We start from the raw sequence: 19,853 nt of genomic DNA, 5'->3' as shown, positions 1-19,853 counted from the left end.
GTTCTTGGAATTCAGAGGCCATATTTCATCTTGTCAAGGATGATTACAACCCTGGATGTACCACTGACATCAGCATCCTCAGCAGGTGCTGACATAGGGCACAAGCTGAGTCCCAGGGGGTGTCAAGCGCTGTGCCCTGCTCTCTGCCCAGCACCTTCTCTGAAGGATGCTCCGTGTGCTCAGGGTGGTCCCCAGGGGGCTGCTTTGGGCTGTCTCATTTTCCTTCAACAAAGGCCGCTGAAATCTTCTCTCACCCTGTTCTTTTCTGTTGTTACTGAATAAAACCAGGGTTGATTTGGCACTGTGTGTGTTCCTCTAAGCATTCTCCAAGCTGAGCATTTGCTGGTATCTACTCAAAAACAGAGAATAAAACATGAAACAGTTCAAGACCAAAAAATCCAAACCAAAACACACACAAAACCACACCAAAACTGCAGCACAATTAGCACCTCTGCCACTGCAAACCCTTTGTTTTAGTTAATGCTCATAATGTACTGGAGGGAGATGCAGAATGAAACAAAACCAAGTTTTTACCCTCTAAAACTATCTCAAACTAGGCTGCTTGGAAAGCTTGGGCCTCATATTGCAGGTTTTAGACAACTTAAAATTCGTATTATGTTGATTGTGGAATATTTCCTTCAGGTATTTTTGTTTCAGGTTCTGCACAAGTCACCTAAGCGTGACTCTTCTGTGATGTGATGTCTCCTCTCAGCCAGTCATGTATCACTAATTTGCCATATTTTGCCAATTCTAAAAGGAAAGAAAAAAATGAGGGAGGAGTACATGAGCATGTGTTCATAGAGGAAAAAGGCACACCTCAGTCCTCTCCCCAGCCTGTGGGCCCTTCACCCTCTGTGCTGGTGAGGCTGAGCCCTGTGTATGGACCTGCAGGTCCTCCTGTGTGGGAGGCTTTAGTCCTGAAGCTCAGCAGCTGGGAAGATTTGCAGGATATAAGCAGCAAAGAGCATAATTGATAAAAATGTGGTGAGCTGAATATTGTGCATTTAGATTGTATATAATGCATTAAAATCTCTGATGTGCAGTCAGTGGAACACACTGCCAGTTTACCTGCCAAACCAACTTAAAGCATGCAAAAACTATCCCAGAATTAGTCCTTCCAAGGCAGATTATTTGGTATTTCACTGCTTATATCCTCTTCAGGAGTTCAGGAGTGAACTTCTCCCAGCTGAATGCAGAGATTTCCTCACAGGGGTGGATTTGCAGCCCTGAAATCTTGCAGGGCAGAGCAGAGCACTGGTTCTCCAGCCCAGCTGCAGAGCCAGGATGTGTCACCTGCCTTTGTCTCCTCTGCTGCTGCTGTGCTCCCCCAGACCCACTAAGGAAAATGATAACCACAGAAAAAGTGATGTCAGTGCATTTGTTGCAGACAAAATCCACCCCAGTGCAGCAGTGTGGGGTTTTCTTGTGTTTTTTTTTTTTTCAGCAGGGGAGCAGGACTCACCCAGAGTGTCACAAATTGGATTTCTGCATTCAGTTCTACGATGTAGATGGAAAAATGGTGTGAAGGATGCTTTCTGCTTGTCTGAAGGCATTTCTGTCAAATTCAGATATTGTTTTACACTTGCTGAATAGTCTGCCTCAGACACCCAGTGCAGGATACATTTGTGCTGCAGCAGAAAATAACTCATGCTGTGCCCTGCTGCCTTAAGAGCAGAGATTGTTTGGATCAGGGGAGCCACTTAGGAGCATTTCAGCAGACAGGAAGGGTAATGGTTGTGCCATGACTTCAAAAAAAACACTTCTATGAATGATTTCTCTTTGAATCCACAACAGCTCAAATCAAACAAACTTGAGCCCACATTTATTTTCAGTCTATCAGGCCGGGCCATGGAAGGAGCCCGGAGCCCTGAGCTATCACAGCTTTGCCCGGGGCTGCTGCCACAGCTGACAGGGGTCACACAGTCCCCACGGCAGGACAGCCTTGCCCAAGGCAGCTCCAAGAAGGCTGGAGGCAGGGACAATGCCTTTGCTCCTGCCTCCAGGACTGAGAGCAGCAGCTTTGCATTCGGGCTGCAGCAAGGTTCCCCACCTGGAATCCACCTGCAGGGCTCACACGTGTCTGCAAACTCCCTGAAACTGCCTCCTGTCCTTCCCCTGCAGCTCTCACATTATCCACAACTCATAATGACCACAACAAAACATTGGGCACAGCAACTTTTAATAATGGCTTCTCATTAGGAAAATGTTTGGCCCTGTGAACATCTAACTGCAAGAAAAACACAGTCCCTTCTGGCTGTGCATCAGTGCAGTAATTTAACAAGGAAAGAGAGATAATCTTCTTCCTCCATATCAGAGCTTCTCATTTAATAGAGCTATTTTTTTCAGATAACAGCCTGGGTAATGACACCACAAGAAATGCACACTGGGAAGCACAAAACAGCTAAAGTCTGCTTTCTTTCTGTGTACTGTAATTTGTGAGACATTTCACCTCCCCAGTGAGAAAGGAAGAGCTTAAGAGCTGTGGCCCCTTGTTTTCACTGCATAAATAGACAGCATCCTGGTTTTTTAGCAATTTGAGACTGAAATTTCTAACCTGACCATTAGCTACAAACAATTTTAATACTTTTTAATCATTTTCAGTTTGAATTGTATTTTTAGTTCATGACCTTTAAAAATAAGCACATTTCAAACTCCCCAATTCCAGTTATCTATTTTGCAATTAGCATTCCTAAAGTGCATCACTACCACTAGGTGCCTCCCACAATCCTTTAAGAACAATTTTATTTTGCGTCACTTGTGTAGTCATTTCCCTAACTTCTCTGTTTCACCTATCTGGCATTATCCATTCAACTGAAACCAGAACAGATGTCACAAAATACAGGCAATTGCCTCCTACATGGTCTGCAGGTACCGCTGCTTTTGCAGGATTTGTTTTTGGGACTGGCACAGGGAAGAGGTTGTGTTACCTCCACTTCTGCCTTCTGCTTTCTCTCCCTGCAGATGGTGGGGTTTATAAATTGGAAGTAATTGCAAGTCAAACTGTGTTTGTCTGGGATGTGAAAGGCAGCTGGGCTCTGTTCCTGGCACTCAAATATGTTCACAGGTCTTGCTCCCCTCTTCATTCTGTTAAACTGATTACTCCCCTTCCCTTCCCGTAAATACCTCTTCTGTTCATTTAACTCCTCAGGCATTTCTTACTTGGTCCTGCCAGAACTTACATCAGACACTGTAAATGTCCCTTTCTGCAATCTGCATTTTCCTTTTCTGCTTTAGCATGGGCTGGGGACACTGCTCTGCCTGGCTGGGGACTGAGGTTCTGTGGAAAACAGAAATTTGGGGCTGTCTACAGATCCGGGGGGGCAAGGATTGTTTGTAAGCACTCAGGCACAGAAATCCCTCCTTGGCCGAGAGGTTTTCTGAAAACATCCTCTTCAGACACTCTGTGGAGGAGATCCTCAAGTGCTGTGGATTAGCATCAATTAAATCACGGGCTGGGGGCTGTTTGTGGCTCCCTTCTGCAGCAGCTAAAACCAACCCCAGCCCTCCTGGGGGCTCCTCTCCCTCCTCCCCTCTGCCTTTTGGCTCATGTTCCAGGAGCCTCCCGTTTCCTTCTGGGCTCCGTGTTTGGAATGGCAGCTGCTGGCTGACCACCACCTCTTGCTGCCTTATTTACCTTTGTGGTGAGGGATTCTCCTGAGACACCGGCCTCTGCAGAAGGATTCCTCCCACACGCCTGGAGCAAGGCCACAGACGGAGAAGTAGCGGCTTTGAACATCTAACAAGAAATAATAATTGTTATTTGCCCCTCAAATGAGCAGAGTTCTCTGCTCCCAGCACCGTGCAATGGGCACAGGCGAGGGAAGGTGGATGGGTTCCCGTAATGAAGGTTATTTCACCCTTCACACTCAAAGCCAGCCTGGTGCAGTGGGAACGTGGCCCTGTGTCCACCCCTGGCCCGGGGCAGGCTTTGCTGGAATGGCTCTGGCCACTCTTTGTTATCTCATAACCTGCAAGGGGGCAGCAAATCAAGGATTTATCTGAAGAAGGAAACAATTGATCCTGGAATTCATAACATCTGGATAAACCCTGCCCCAGATATGCCCCGCTGTAATTTGCTGTATTTCCATTCGAGTCACGGCCCATTTCCAGACAGGGGTTGCTTCCCAAGCCTGCCTTGTTCCTACAGCAGGTCAGCAGTCTCCATGGAAACCAAACTGGAAGCAGCACTTAAAATGGATTTTCTGATTAATAATTTCATTGGCATTCTAGAGAAATACAGCAGCCCTTCCTGAGGGCTGTGCCAGGGCTCCTCTGGCTACCAGAGAGCAGCTGACAATTGCCCGGGCCAGCGCTCGGCTGCCCCAGCTGGCCCCGATGCCCTGGGCTCCTCTTGGCCCCTCTTGGCCCCCAGCAGAAGGAATTCAGAACCAGGAGCCCGGCAGGACAGCAGTGTCTGCATGGGTCTGCTGCAGGATGGACACATAAACCCTGCCCCAGTCCAAAACTCATTCACTTCTCTTCAGCAATTGAAGACACCGGGAGATTTAAAGAGAGAACAGGAAACTGTGCCCTAATCTGTGATAACTGTTCTCTTGAGCACTTCTGACAGAGTCTGTCTAAGGAGTGATTGGTGACCACCATTCCTCTCCTCCTCATTCAGGCTGAAATCATTAGAAAAGATTTAATCAAGAAAGAGTAATGAACTTGATAGAAGCTGGCCAGACAAATGAGAAAATCACTTGACTTCTGTTAAAAGATGCTGGATTTTTTTGAGTTAGGCCCTACATTTTTTATTGAGTTAATGTAACCTCAGTTGTCCATTTCAGTTGAACTCCTGTTTCCCAGCTATAAGTTAAATTCTAAGTCAGACACAAGCCTGCCACTCTTTAGAGATTTCTGTGTGCATGTAGGAATTTATCAGTCTGTTTATACACCTTAAAATTTATGATGTGAAAATCTGAGCTGTTTTGGCTACCTCGCATTTTCATTACTTCTAATTTTCTTGTTTCTCTTACCTTCCAGATAAACAGAGGATGGCGAAGCAGAAAAACACAAGTTGCTGCCAGGCTGTCATGGTTTGGTACTGACTCTTTACAGGCCAGGAAGTCTCAGGTTTGAAAGATTTCTCTCACAGGAAGGCTACAGACATTTTGGATAAATGTGATCCTTGACATTATTCAAAGATAAAAATATTATAATTAATATTATTCTACAAATAATACAAACAGCTGAATACCATCCCCTTTTAGTAGATAAACCCTCCGGTTTGAAGCCTAATGGAGGCTAAATTCAATTTGTTGGAAGACTTCCAATCATTTCAATAGGGTTTATGTCAGGTCTTATTCAGGAACTGACTGAGACATTGACATTTATTAACTCCTTCAGAGTAACTACTGCTATTCAGATTGTCTGCTGAAATTTTGTCATGAATGTTCACAGTTTGCCATTCCCATGTAATTTTTAGTTGTATGAGTCAAGTGACACTGATTAACTGCAAAAATACTGAAGACTTACAAAAATGGAATATTGCAATAGGTTATACATGGTGCCAGCTAGAAAATATTTATTCACTTGTTGGGTCTGTTTCCTCCTTTGGTAGAACTCATGATGAACTAGAAATGTGTGCATCAAACTTGGCTGCTGGTAAAAGAAGCAATATGGGAATAAATCACCCCCATACTTTCATGCCCACTTTCTGTAGTTGTTGAAATGCTCTTGGGGAACAAACACAGATACAGACCCCCCTCAATCAGAGTTTGCTGCTGAGCTCAAGTAAATGATGTGCTACTTTTTGTTCAAATTGTTCATCTCAGGATACATTTGTGGTTCACCTGTTACCAGCAAGGAGCCCTGAGCAAGTCATTACTGGTTAAGACAGCAGTTTACAGTACGTGCCACTTCACTTCAAAAAAAGAAAAAATACAAGGTCTTTCTACAGAAATGTAATTTCAGAATGGAAATGTAAGAGGAAGAAAACTATTTGTGGCAATCAAAAACAGACACCGTGTCTTCAGAGTATTTCTATCCCATATGTGAAAAGAATTCCATTCTCTATCTCAATATTGTATTTGCACACCTCCTGGTGTGAATCTTATTCCAAATCTGTGCCACACCGATCCATCACCTCTTTAATGAATACATAAGGGACATTTCCAGGTCAAATGGAAACAGTGAGGTGAAAAAACAATGTTTTGTAACCAGGTAGATGTCTCTGAAGTGCAAGCTCTCCCTCGTACTGCATTCCATGATGAAGAAAATGATGTTTCAGGGAAAATGCCCTAACTTGAAACAAAACAACACAAGGTGCACAGCAGTCCAGTACTGGAGCAGCAGTGGAGATTTTTCAACCCATTAAACAAGTCCCTGATTTTCATCTCTGTTTTAAACTAAAGAAATGGGACAAGAAGTAAATATCCTATGTTACCCTGCAAACAAAAGTTTACTAAGACACACCCTAGACATAAAAAAGCCGAGTGAAGGTGCCCTGCCAATCCTACAAAACCCTTGAGAGGAAAAGCAGAACTGTGCAAGCAGCCAAATGTTGAAAGAACAATCTAAACCTATTTGTTTTGGAGGTAAAGAACAAGCAGCTGGCTTGGCTGAGTGCCCTGCTCCAGGCAGGACCATGATGGGAGCTGTGCCTGTGCTGGCTCTGGCTCCTGCAGCTGCTCCCAGAAGGGCTCTGGGGGCACAGGACCCAGCCTGGGCTGCTCTGGGCACTGAGAGCTGCTCAGTGCTGCCCATCGAGGGCTTAAATCGAGACACAGAGGGGTGACAGTGGCAGCTGCTGGCCCTGGACACTCAGGAGCAGGGGAGCTGTCACACACCACAGGCTGAGCATTCCCTTCTGCCCCAGTAATTCCTCCTGCAGGTATTTCCTATTTCAGAGCAACACGAGAGCAAAGGATCATTCCTCATGTGCACAGGGATAAAGACATTTGATCACTTTCTCTGTAGACCAATTGGAGCCTATTCCATAAACAGTGTGAACAATTTTGTGGTTTTTGTTTAACCTGAATTCAAGACTAACCCATGGAGGCATTTTGGAAAATGCTGCTGAGTACTTAAGCTCCATGTTTAAGTAGCTGGCTTCAATTTTTCTCACACCATTGCACTAAGTAGCACAAGGTCTAAAGGATTTGAACAGCTAAATCCCACTTTCATCAGTGACTGGGCAGCTGGAACACCAAGTAGCAAAGGCACTGAACAGGTCTTAAAGTCTAAATCGTGGTGGCACAGATATTAAAACATCCTTAACTGGTCAAATGCAAATGAGACCTAGAAGAATGTTCAAATATGGCTATGGTCCAATTACTTTCAACAAATGTTTTTGAAAGATACAACTCTGTGGCTTTGGTCCCATGTCACACTGATGTGACTTAGATTCCTAAATCAGCTAGGAGCTTTCAAAAATGCTTCCTTTTTTCTTTCTTTAAAACACAATTTATAATAACATTGGGAGGACAGGGCACTTCTAACAGTAGTTACTCATTTAAACTCTTAATCTGTTATGTCTTTACCCAGTTGCAGACAGCTGTTTCTTGATAGAAACAGACTTCTCTTTACCAGAGATTTTAGTGCAATATTTCTTTAGTATTTGAATTTTAGTCTCTGAAACAATAATGGTCTAAAATATTTCAGTATTCTCTTTGCATCCCTGCAAAAGAAAAAGAAATCTCACTCAAGTCAAAATGTTTTTTATTGTCCATTGATCTATATAACCAAAACCTACAGCAACTAATTTCCCAGATTAAACTAATAAATTAAGATTGCCTCACTAGAAACCTGACAATGGCAAAAAAAAGGCACTAAGGGAAAGAGATTTATTGAGACGAAAGAAATCTCCATTTTAGCTGCACTTTCATAGCTCCTTTGGTCAGGATTAGCTGGCAGTTATCAGAGTCCAAGATAAAGATATATAATGTTTAGAAATGGCACCCAAGCTATTATTCCAGAGAACAAGTAGAGTGTGTTATTAATCTTGGGTTCTTAGGCCAACTAAATTGCTGTCAATAAATCAGTAATTATTTATGGAGCTTCTTTACAGTGACTAACTAAAGGATTGCAATTATTTATCACATAGTTGCTCTGCAGAGTAAATTCAATAATCCTTCTTGCTAACACGTAGTGTTTGAGGGTGCACTGGCCTGGGGAACCTCTGTTGTCACTGCTCTGTTGTATCCTCGTGCTCAGCACAGAATTTTGAGTGTCAGACCCTGCTGTGTGAATTCAGCTCCTCTGTGCACGAGCTCAGCACTAAGTGGCACACACAGAAACCTGGGGGTTCCACCCAGAAATGCACAACAAACCCTGGTTTGCAGCTTTCCCTGTAAAAGCCATCATCACCTGCTCCTGTGAACTGTGAACTTGTGTGAACTGCTGTGGTTGCAGCATGTCCAGGGCTGGAGCCAGCTCCTGGGTGGATTTTCCAGCCCTGCTTACCCCTAGCAGCAGCCAGAACAAAACTGAAGAATCTGTTAATTTGACAAACTTGCCACATCCAGGATTAAGCCCACAGCTCTTGAACAGGGTGAAGAATGAATTGTCCATATTGCTCCCAGGCTCCCAGGCTGCTGATCCCTGCCAGTCAGAGAATTAAAAACAATGTGACTTTCAGCAGGGTTCAGTGTACCCATTTTTAATGTTTTGGCATTTAAATCAATTTCAACTCTTATTACTTTGAGCAGATATATGTACTAAGGAAAACTCCAGACTGGAAAAGGCTGAAGGTGACAAACAATGGAATTCTGGGGGGCAGATGAATTAAAAAGCCTGTAGCAAGATCCTGTAACTACAACCTGCAACAATTCAGACAGTCAGAAGACCTTGTTTTGCAATGCCAGAATTGCTGCTGTCTCATAGGAAATAAAATCATATCAGAGCTGCCCCTGCTGAAGGAGATCTAAACAGGTGTGCTGCTATTGCCACACACCTGGATACCCTCAGACCCAGGACAGGGAGAGGAGCATTGCTGCACCACTGCTGTGTGCAACACAAGCATTGGCCAGATCCTGTTTTTGTGCCTTTTTTAAAAAAGAAGGTTTTCTAATTATCAAAGAACAGTCTGGACACCATATAGACATGAAGTAGATGAAAACCCATAGTGAAACTAATAGAATGCCTGGAATAATATCTAAATTACCAGCAGGAAAGACAGCTCAAGTATAGTGAACTCCTAAGAATTTCTCTGCAGAAAGCAGAACGTCCTGGAGGCTCTGAAGATGTGGACAAGGCTTCTTATTGTGAGCTCCAAACCTCACAACAGTCTCTCTAAAGCCCCTGCAAACTTAAAGAGACTCCCTGTTGTCCTTCTTTTCAAGCCTACAGCTGACTGCAATGAAAAGGGGCAGGAACTCCTGAGGAGAGCCTGCCAGGACCCGGAATTGCTGCAGAACTGACGCCTGCCAGTTGCTTGGATTCTGCTACTCATTGCAAAGGAAGTATCAGAAGGCATTAGTTCTGCTCTGCAGTCATGAAAGCTGCTTTGCTGCAGGATTTAGGAAAGCAGCAGCATCCTGCAGAAGCCAGGCTGGCACAGCTCTTGGGAAGTCTTCGACAGACCCTCTGCATGGATGGGAGAGGGAGGGAGGGAATCAATGGGGCTGATTAAAGATTTTACATGTGGCATAAGAGAATAAAAACCACCACAGAAGGCAGCACGTGAACAATTCTGCTCTGTGCAAAATCCTCCGTGTGTCTGTTAAACACTTAAACATATCTACTTTTCATTTACATTTAAATTAAACTGGATCATTCAGTTTGAGGCAAACACCCATGGAAGTCGTAGAAGGTTTGCAGCATTTCAAACACAAGGTAATCACAGCATCATCTGGCAGAAGTGCTTCGTGTTCCTGGAAACAGCAACCAACTGATTTCTTCAGGGCTCTAATTGGAGTGCCCTGGCCTCCATTATTCCATTTTGCTCAGCATGAGCATAACCAGGTGCTGGGTTTTCAGAACAGAACAAAGTGATGCTTTAGATGTGTGAAAGTGAAGGAAACGTGGTAAAACCAATTCCCCCAGGAAGTGGTGAGAGATGGGATGAGAGAGAGGAAAGGAAGGATAAATGGAACTTGCAGAGCTGTGGCCGTGAGGCAGCGCCCAAACCTCAGAGCTGGAGTTCAGCTCAGTCAGAACTGAATTGCATTTACAATTCATTACAAACTGACAACTCAGAGGGGGTTAAAAAGGGGATAAAAAGTATTTCAGTTGTGTTCAAGGCAGCAAGGCCCATTTACACATAAAATGAAGCTTCCAAACGGCTCCACACTGAGAATGAAGTGAGGAACTGGTTTGCAAACACCACCAAAACTGAGCCTACTCACAGGAGCACATTTGGGGCTAAAACAGGAACTGAACCCACTTGAGCTGACCCACGATTGCCTGCAGCCTGCTGTGAACAGCAGCACAGCCTGGCTTCCAAGAGAGAGAGCCCCAGTCCCCTGCAGGAGTGGTCCCTGCACCCTCAGGGTGCCACCAGCCAGGACTCCTGGACATTTCCTCCGTGCCCTTTTGTTCCAGTGCTCCAAAGGCATTCCCTGCAGGCTCCAGGGGCTCGGGGAGAATTCAGGGGAACAAGGAATCCCCAAAGCAGGTGCAGAACGTCAGTGTCTGTCTGTGGTTCAGAGCAGGAGCTGCAGCCCCAGGGCTGGGGGGCCTGCAGGGACACGGTGCTCTCTGACCCTGAACAAATCTCTTGTCTTGCAGCTACCAAGGAGAAGAGAGATGTGTGGACACCTTCAGCAGCCAGTCCACATTCTGCATATATTCACCTTCAGAACTGCGGCTAAACCAGGGTCACAGCCAAACTCAGCACAGCAAGAGGAAATGAAGAAAATGTGTATAATTACCTGCTATTTTAATGAGCATTTCTGGCTGTAAATCTAATAAGAAGAATTATAAATACTGAGGAATATGAATAGCAGAAAACAGACTGATTAAATGTAAATGGTGCCATATCCTGCCAGCTGCTGGGAGCAAAGTGCTGCAGACAAAGTGGCTGCTTTGATCCCTGAGCCTGCTTTTACCTCATAACTCAAGGTCTTAGGTGCACTGGAGCATCTCACATTGGCCAGGGCTATGCAGTTAACTAATTTAACTGACATTTTATTTTCATTTCTTTGGTACAAGTTCAGCCCCTTTTTTTCCCTCTGTGACATCTGTGAGCACAAAACATTATCTTTCTCAATTTAAATTATTATAACAAGCCCATTCCAGGTATAAATTCTGGAAAGATTTCAGATCTTTGCAGAAGGCCGGTACAACACTTCTGGCCAGGTTAATTCCACTTAAACTTGGTGATGTTTTGGACTGGATTTAACTGAGACACAGAATCTGCTACAGCTTCTGTTCAAAGCAGATTGCACGAGATCCTGTGCTGCTGCTTTATCAGCTCTCCTGCCCCCAGATGAACATCCATTAACACAAACCTGGAGCTTTTATGAAAATTTTTATTCAAGTCACATCAGGCAGAAAGATCCAAGCAAGAAAGAAAATCTGGTGGTGGATGAAGACTTGCAGTGTGCTTGGTTAGATAAACTACTACGACTACCAAATAAACCCACACCCAATTCCAAGTTTACTTTAAACAAATAAGGGCAAACTATAATCAACATTCTGAGTTATTCAGTAAGTTCCAGTCTGATCTGTTCAGAGCTTTCTACAAAGAACATTTTCACACTATCTGAGCCCTATTCTTTAGTTTTCAGTCCTATTTTTCTTCCAAATATAATTGTCTCTGTTATAAGGGTTCCCTTCTGTCTCCTCATCTGTAATTACAGTGCAATAAAATGTATTTTATTTGATCAATATCAAGAAACACACTTTTCTATGTACTTGCAAACAGGGAAGGAATATTATTCCCAGCTGCATTTCACCCAAATGCAAAGCATCAAACCCTTTCATTTTGTGTCTGAATTTTTAATAAGCTAAATCTATGCATTTCTTAGTTTAAAAACATAACTATTTGCATGTGTAGGTAGCTATGCAAGCAAATGCACATTTTAACCTATGCAATAAAGAAGTGATCACAAGGCAGGAAAGAGTTTTTAAATAGAGAAGAAAAGGACTTTGGTGGAGGAGAGGGGAGGGATCTGGGGAATGCACAGGAGGGAGAGGATGCAGAGCTCTGTGGGCTGAAGGAAGGAAGGGCCTTATCAGAACCTTGGATGAATATTTGGCAACAAACCCAACTCTCCACAAGCCAGTGCGGTGAGGAAAAGCACGAGACTAAACACTCCTCACTGCATTGTGCCTAAAAGGCAGAATTGTATTTCTACAAGCTGCTTGCCAAGGTAAAAAGAAGTTTGTTTTCTCAAAAATATGAACTTCCCCCAAGACAAATCAGCTGAGGAAAAAGAGCAACAAAAATCGATTTTCTGATGAACAGAAAGACAATGTGTTTATGTTTCAGATCTAGCAATTTTGTTCTCCCACCTTCAATTATCCATAATCCTCCCCCCCACCTTTCAAGATAAACAGAAGCTTTTTATTTGACAGAGGTTTGTTTTGTACTCAGTCTCCCATCAAGAAAGGCACCTGTAGCTCTGACAGACATCCCCAGGCCTCACTAATCAGTGCTTTTGTTTCCTGTACAGCAAATTTAATACAAAGGTTGTAGGGAGAGCCACGGAGACTGATGACCCCCCCATTTAATGACAAATAGGAACAGCACTGGGATCTCAGCAGAGGCTGCTCCTTGCTGATTAAACATTTGCTCCAAGCCCAGCTGAGATGGTTCATTTGTAAGGGTGAGATGGGAATTCAGCTTTCATGTCCAGTTAGCCCTTGGTGTGTCTACCCAGGCTCAGAGCACAGGCTCCAATTAGTGTCATCAGTCATCCATCCCAAAAACATTATCTCACAATGACCCCCTCGTTTTTGATCAGCCACAGAACAGTCCTAGCTGGGAGCAAATGGATTGTTCTTTTCACATTTAGAGTATGACTTCAAATAGTATTTGTTGTAGGCAAGAAGTATTTTTGACAGATATATTTGATAAATGGTCTGAGGGGAAAAGAAAAGGTTGAAATGTTAAGAATAAAAGTGCTGGATCTATTAATTAAAATGGGCTTTGAACCATTATAAAACAGAAGTGTGTAACAAGGAAAGAGAAAAATATACTGAACACTGTGTGATAAAGCTGAAAGGCTGCTGGAGTGGTGGCTAAAACACCTCAGGTAGCTGAGCCCAAAGAATTGGATGGCTTTTGTGTATCAACATGCTTTTAAACAATTTTAACGAGACCAGCACTGAAGATTAAACAAAAAAAATATTCATGCATATTCCTCAGATGGTTTTTAGAACCTCTCCTTTGGCTTGGAACACAGGCATGAGTTTTTGCTATTTTGCTATTGCAAATTCATGCCATTATTTCCTTGTAGGCCAGGCAGGAGAAACATTTCACGATATTGCCCTGAGTGTGTGCGACTGAAAATCCAGAAACCTGAAATCACAACTGTGCAGGCTATCTAACGAAACCAGAACAGTGTGTTTCTGGAAACAATGGGGTGGACTCTCTCCTGATTTCCTGGTGTATTCCAAAATGTTTCTCTGAGCCCCTAATTGTGAGCCCCAGGCCTGGCCCCTGCCCCCTGCAGGGATGTGCCAGCACATTTGTCTCAGGGAGAAACCTCCCCTGCTCATCAAGGGTTCAGCATCTCTTCTTCCTTTCCTACTAAAACCAAAATGCCCCATCTCCTGGGTTCTCACTGATCTCATTTTTGAAATAATGCATCCACACATTAAATACTTTGAAGTAATCTGAATGCAGACCCCTTTGGCTTTCTTCCTGTACTTTTTTAATAACTACCAATATTAATAAAGTGCACTTTAATCTTTCTCATGAGCTCCTCGAGTATGAAACAGAGCTCTACCAAAATTCCCTGAGACAGCAGCTAGGCCTCAGAAATGGGGACCTTGCTGGGCCTTGGCTGGAAGTGTGTGTGCTGCACGATGCTGTGGGGAGTTCAGCTGATGTCCCCTGCCCACTCGGTCCTCACCTCCAGCTGTCCTGCACAGCCCTGACTCTGCTCTTCCCCCAGCAGCAGAAAGGCTCAAAGCACCTCACAGAGAGGGCTGAGGAAGCCCATTATAAAACACAAACCACAGCTGCACATCATCTCTCGGTAACTGATGCAAATGAGTCTCCCAAGATGTATTTACTGAACCAGCCAGCTGTACAGGAAAAGAAATGGCAGCTTACAGCTTCTGCCCATAGGTGATGCTGAAAATGAGCTGCTTTTCAGAATTATAGCAGTGCAGATTTAAAGGAGAGGAGAAGAAAAAATTTCCTTGCTAAGGTTTAAAACCAGTGACTGCCTCCCATCGTGGCACTTGGCAATAGGCCAGCCTGACCAAAGTGCTGCTCAATTCCTCTGGGATGCCAGTCTGTACCAATGGCATTTCCTCAAAACAAAGAGGGTTATCAAAATGCAGTTCTGCAAATCACTGAACTGAAAAAATGGCAAAATCATGTCACTGATTAAGCCCAAAGGGCTGTGCCTGCACACAGCTCTCCTGCAGTGCCTCATGGATGTTGTGAAACCTCGTGTTTCAGGGCAGTGCAGCTCAAAGCAAAGTGCCAGGAGGGCAGAGCCCTTTCCTCCCTGTGCTCCCACCGTTACCTGATTGAGAATTGAGGGTTCTCTGTGTCCCACCTGGGCTGCTGCAGCCTCGCTGCCTGCTGCTGAGGGCTGCAGCTGCTCACCCTTCCACAGGGACTGATCTTCCAGTGCTGGAAAAGTCAGGAAGTAAACACCAGTCTTAGGAAAATGTAGAAGGACTGAAGAGTAAAGAACTGCACATGTCATTGTTTTTATCACCAATATAATGATTATAAATTATTTTCATTAATCTTTTAAAAATGCTTTTCTACTTCTTGGCCTCCAAAGTGTTCTATAATCACTGACTGAGATTCTGAATTGATGAAGCCTTTAAACTAATGCTCAGCTTTTGGTGTATTCCAGCTCACCTGCAATGGGCAGGGTCATTTTGGATTGTTAATCTGCACTGATGCCCTGCTGGATCAAAAACCTTCAGTGCCTGAGATCACCTGGCTGCTGCCAAGATGCTGAGCAGGATAAAGAGGCTTGGGAAAAGACCAGGAACAGGGAGATGCACAGAACTGGCTGATGTTCTTCTTAACTATTCACTGGATTCCTCCTCATGAACTTTCTGCACAAACTCTCCCATCTCTGAGCCCGTTCTGGGCAGGATCCTGGCAGGGAGAGCAGCCCTTGGTCTCTGGGGTGTCACAGTGCAGAACTTCCAGACTCACAGTTCAGAAGAGCAAATGAACCATGTACCCAATACACAAGAGCTACACTAGCTTGGAGACCAAAATGTAAAAACAATTATTTACTATAAATGTTTAATATCCTTAATTCCTCCAACACTTCCAACATGTCCAACATTTGATACTGCTTGCTCTTTTTTTTTTTTTTTCCCTTCAATTCTTGGCTTCTGTAAATGCTAAAAGCCAGCTGTGGATCACGATTACATCAAATTATTTTACTGAGTAAACACCAGGTCAATCCATTTTCCAAACATGTCAACAGAAATTTCTCACATTTCTTTTACAGAGCACAAGGCTGACTCTAAAGCAATTATAGAAATGACAGTGAGGGACCAAATGTATCTCATATTTTTCTTTACATTTTTAGCATTAGTTTGACTGAAAAAGTCTGAAAAATCCCCAAGGCATCTTCAAATACTCCTCTTCTGACCTTATTTTGTCAAACTTAATTAAAACCAGAAAGCAAACTGTTCCTTATTTCTGCACTGGCTTTTGTTCCTGTCATGTACTAACTGAAAGACAAAAGGAAGTTGATTCTTTAGGAGTCACAAATCCCAGCTCCCTTCATCACTGAGTGCTTCAAAGTCTAGCAGCTGTTTTGAGAGCAGAGCTGGAAGAAGCCATAAAGGTTTTGTGTCATTTGCATTTTAACATCAGGTTTGTCTACTGTTTTTAAGTTAAATTGTGGAGATCCATCCTCTGCACAATCTCTGCAGCCCTTCCTTTTCTTTTCCCCACTTGTTTCCATTCAAATCCACTGCAATTCCCCCGACTTCACCTGCAGAAAAAAATGGGTTTTTAATCTACAGGATGGTGAATTTGGAAGCCCCAGTGTCTGAACACAGCAGGGGTAAAAAACTTCTGAGCTCCTTGGTGAGAAGTGCTGCTGATGAAAACGAAGGTGGGGATCCTGAGGAAACCAGAAGAGGTTTTTGAAGAGATGTTTTGCTGTGGACATCTCCAACACCCATGTCCAAATCTGGCACTCTGAGCCATACAGGTGCAAGGAATTGTTTCTTTGCTAATGCATGTCTGGCCATAGAATTGTGCCTTTATCTAGAATCTAAGTAATGTCTTCTGAAAACAGGCTGAGGAAACCAGATCCACTCACTGTAGGAGTAATTGGTATGCATTATAAAGGAAAAAAACCAAAACCCATTTCAAATATAATTTCAACTATCCTCTAGCTCTGGCCTTAGGGAAAGGAAATTCTAAGACTTACTTGCAATCTTCCCTTATTTTGAAGAACATTTCCCTTTGGTTTCAAAATTATTTGCAGCCCCCATTAATCTGGTGGGTTCCCAGGTGTATTCCTGAAATGTAGTTACATTAGAAACAGCCAGGAAACTGCATTTTGTATTTTCCAGCAGAGAGAAATGGATGGAAAGTTTCCTGAGGCTTAATTTCTCATATTTTCTCATACATTTGATTCAACTTTATAAGCATTTAATTTGGTTTTGACCATTGTTTAATCAGTTTAATGACTATCTTCTATTATTTTCAGCCTTTTGTCTGTATCTTAAACTCCTGAAGTCCATTTAATTCATTGTAAGCCTGGCTACCTTGGCATTTTGAGCTCTCTGATTTGTATGACAAAAGCAGCAGAATGCAGAATGAGGATCTCCCCTCTGTAATGGGTAGGACCGGCCTCACCTACGTTAATCTTGGGAGAATGGGACTCAAACAATTCCCTTCTAAATTAGATTTATTTATGAATATCCAGTCAAATTTCCCACCTTGAGCCATTGGCAGCTGAACTCTCTATTGCTTCTTTAGAGACCTTTAGAATAAAGCTGTCTTTTACACAAAATCCCTTTCTCACTATGTTGGCATTTAAGAGGATCAGGAAAAAGCAACAAATCATTTACTTCCACTTTAATGCTCCTTTAAATGGTCAGAAAGAGTTTCAGTGCAAACTACAGTCAGATCTATTGCTCCTACCCAGTAGCATATCATGAAAGGAGACATTTCTAAGATTAAAAATAATAATCATAAAAATCATCCACGGAAAGGAATCCATCTAAAGTTGTTATTCAGTGGCTGGCACAGAAAAGACATTCTCTACCTGAGACTGGCAATGAGTCATCCAAGCAACTTGAAATGAAAAGCATATCAAAGGGATATTAAAAATAAAAGAATTGAGAATTCAAAAATAAATAAATATGATCATTCCAGGCAGGTAAATACTTCAGGAGATTGCTGAGAAAGATGGGATTAATATCAATGTTATCTCCAAAGCAGAGGACTTTAAAGTACATCTGGCAATCTGCTGGTGTTATTGGTATAAAAATTCATGCTAGATGGCAGAGAGGAAATTCAAAACAGGGCTCTTCATTTTTTCCCCCCTCACATAGAGAAGGTCTGAAAATAAACAAGAAAAACACAGTGTGTGAAAGCATGGACTGGCAGAAAGGTAAAAACACAAAATAGAATTCAAGTCTCCGTGACAAATCTGTCTATATGCAGGCTTCATTTCACACACTTTCAGAAATTAAGATTAAGTCATGGGATGAGGGTCACAGCGTTCTGGGTGCTTTGAAGCAATAGATTGAATTACATTGTAGGTCAGATTCCTCCAGAGACAAGAGATAAAGTCATCTTCAAAAACTGGAAAGGACACGTGAGAAATGCAGGCTAAAGGAATCAGAAGTTAACTAGGGAAAAAATGTGAAGCTAGAAGGGAGAGGCTGCTGGGGAATATAAATGTGTCCGTTCTCCTGTCCCCAGGACAGTGCCAGGGGAGACAAAGCAATGCCAGTGGCTGATGGCAAACCATGACCCAAACTCTGCACCTTGCTGGAGGTGAGCCCCAGGGAGCTGGGACGTATCAGTCAGTCCCAGAAACAAATCCACACCCACTTCTATCCCACGGCCCCAGGTCCAGGACAATTCTTACATCAAAGAAAATCAGACACCCAATGATAGGAAAATGAGTCAAGATAATGAGAATGACTGATAACTGATTGAGAGCTGAGCTGCCCTCCTGGGACTGCAGACACTCCAAGAGGATCCCCAGAGAGGGAAATACCACGGGACACTGCTGCTCCTGTAGAAAGGCAGAGGATGAGCAGCGTGGCAGACCGTGGCTCTCCTGCCACAGCTCAGCCCAAGCACATTCAGGCAGATCACAAAGCAAAGTGTGGAACGTGGCACGAGAGCTTTGCCAAGGCCTCTCTCCCAGAGCCCCTGGAGAGGCACAGGGGAGGCCAAGCCCACGATATCCCAGCCTGGATATCCACTGCTGGAATTCCACCTCTGTTCTCATCTCTGCCAGACCTACAGCTGCTCTGGGACACAGCAGCAGCCTGGAATAATCCTCCAGAGCAGCTAAATCTGGTTCATTTTATAAAACCTGGGGCAGCAAATGAGTGGCATGAGGGCCCTGAAAGGTTCCCAGGAGCACCAGATGTTCAACATCTGGAACAGCACACAACAGGCAGGTGAAGTCTCTGGGAAGACAGACAGCAGTGACAGTGCAACAAAAAAACCTCTGTCCTTTTGGCCCTGTGCTGCTCCTGTTCCACACAAATCTGTTTAGACACAGGTATGTTATGTTAATTCTCCCCTAAACCTCCAGCCAAAATCATCAGAAACAGTGATTATCTGTATTTTAACTAATTAGCTACAGCCTCTGAGATGTTCTTACATGCATTAAGATCCTATCCATACACAACATATATCAATCTATGACAGAGAATGGTAATTTATTGCAAATTGGAAGAAAAGGGCTGCTAACATCCTAAAATAACAATTTCTGCAGAAGGGCTTCTAATCAACATCAAAATCCATGCACTTGAGGTATCCTTGAGGATAATGTGCTTCTTGTACTAATGATATTTTTTTCTGTGAAGTTGAAGTAATAATTTTCACATCATTTAAATGTGTTGGTACTGTTCATTAAAGCAAAGATTAGGTTGCCAGATGATAGCATGCTATTAAGTCTAAAAAAAAATAAAATAATAAAAGAAATTAACTATTTTGACACTAACTAGGCATAATTAATGGCTATCTGAAGTGGATTTCCAAGTAACAGTACACACTTTGTTGGCAGCGGGATAAGAAATTCCATAATTCCATGAGAGCAAATGTGCCAAATTGCATTTGAATCTCTGCAGGGGTTTGTGTGAGATGGGTAAAAATCATGTGATGGAAATCTGAACTTCCAACTCTCGTGGCTGCACTCTGATCTATCTGTACATATCAAATGATACATCAACAACTGCTAAAGGCTGCTAAGCAACAGGGAGAAGAAAAAAAAATTATAGATAATTTCCACTGTCTGAAAAAAGAACAGTTTTTTTTTAAAAGACTTTGTGATGTTCTTGTTAAAACCATTTTTTAAACCCTGGCTCCTACAGCAGTGCCCACCAGGTGTTTCTCAGCTCTGTACTTGGAGAAGAAAGCTGTGATATGATTGTTCTGCAGGCACAGGTGAATGTCAGGAGAGCTCCCGGGGCTGCGTGGGGCAGTGCCAGCCCTGCCTGGAGAGAGGAGAGGGGAGAGGGGAGAGGGGAGAGAGGAAAGAAAGGAAAGAGAGGAAAGAGAGGAGAGAGAGAGGAGAGAGAGGAAAGAGAGGAAAGAGAGGAAAGAGAGGAGA

The sequence above is a fragment of the Parus major genome, chromosome 15 (assembly GCF_001522545.3).
Source record: "Parus major isolate Abel chromosome 15, Parus_major1.1, whole genome shotgun sequence".
Classification (NCBI taxonomy): Eukaryota; Metazoa; Chordata; class Aves; order Passeriformes; family Paridae; genus Parus; species Parus major.
Note: the sequence above shows the minus strand (reverse complement) of the source record.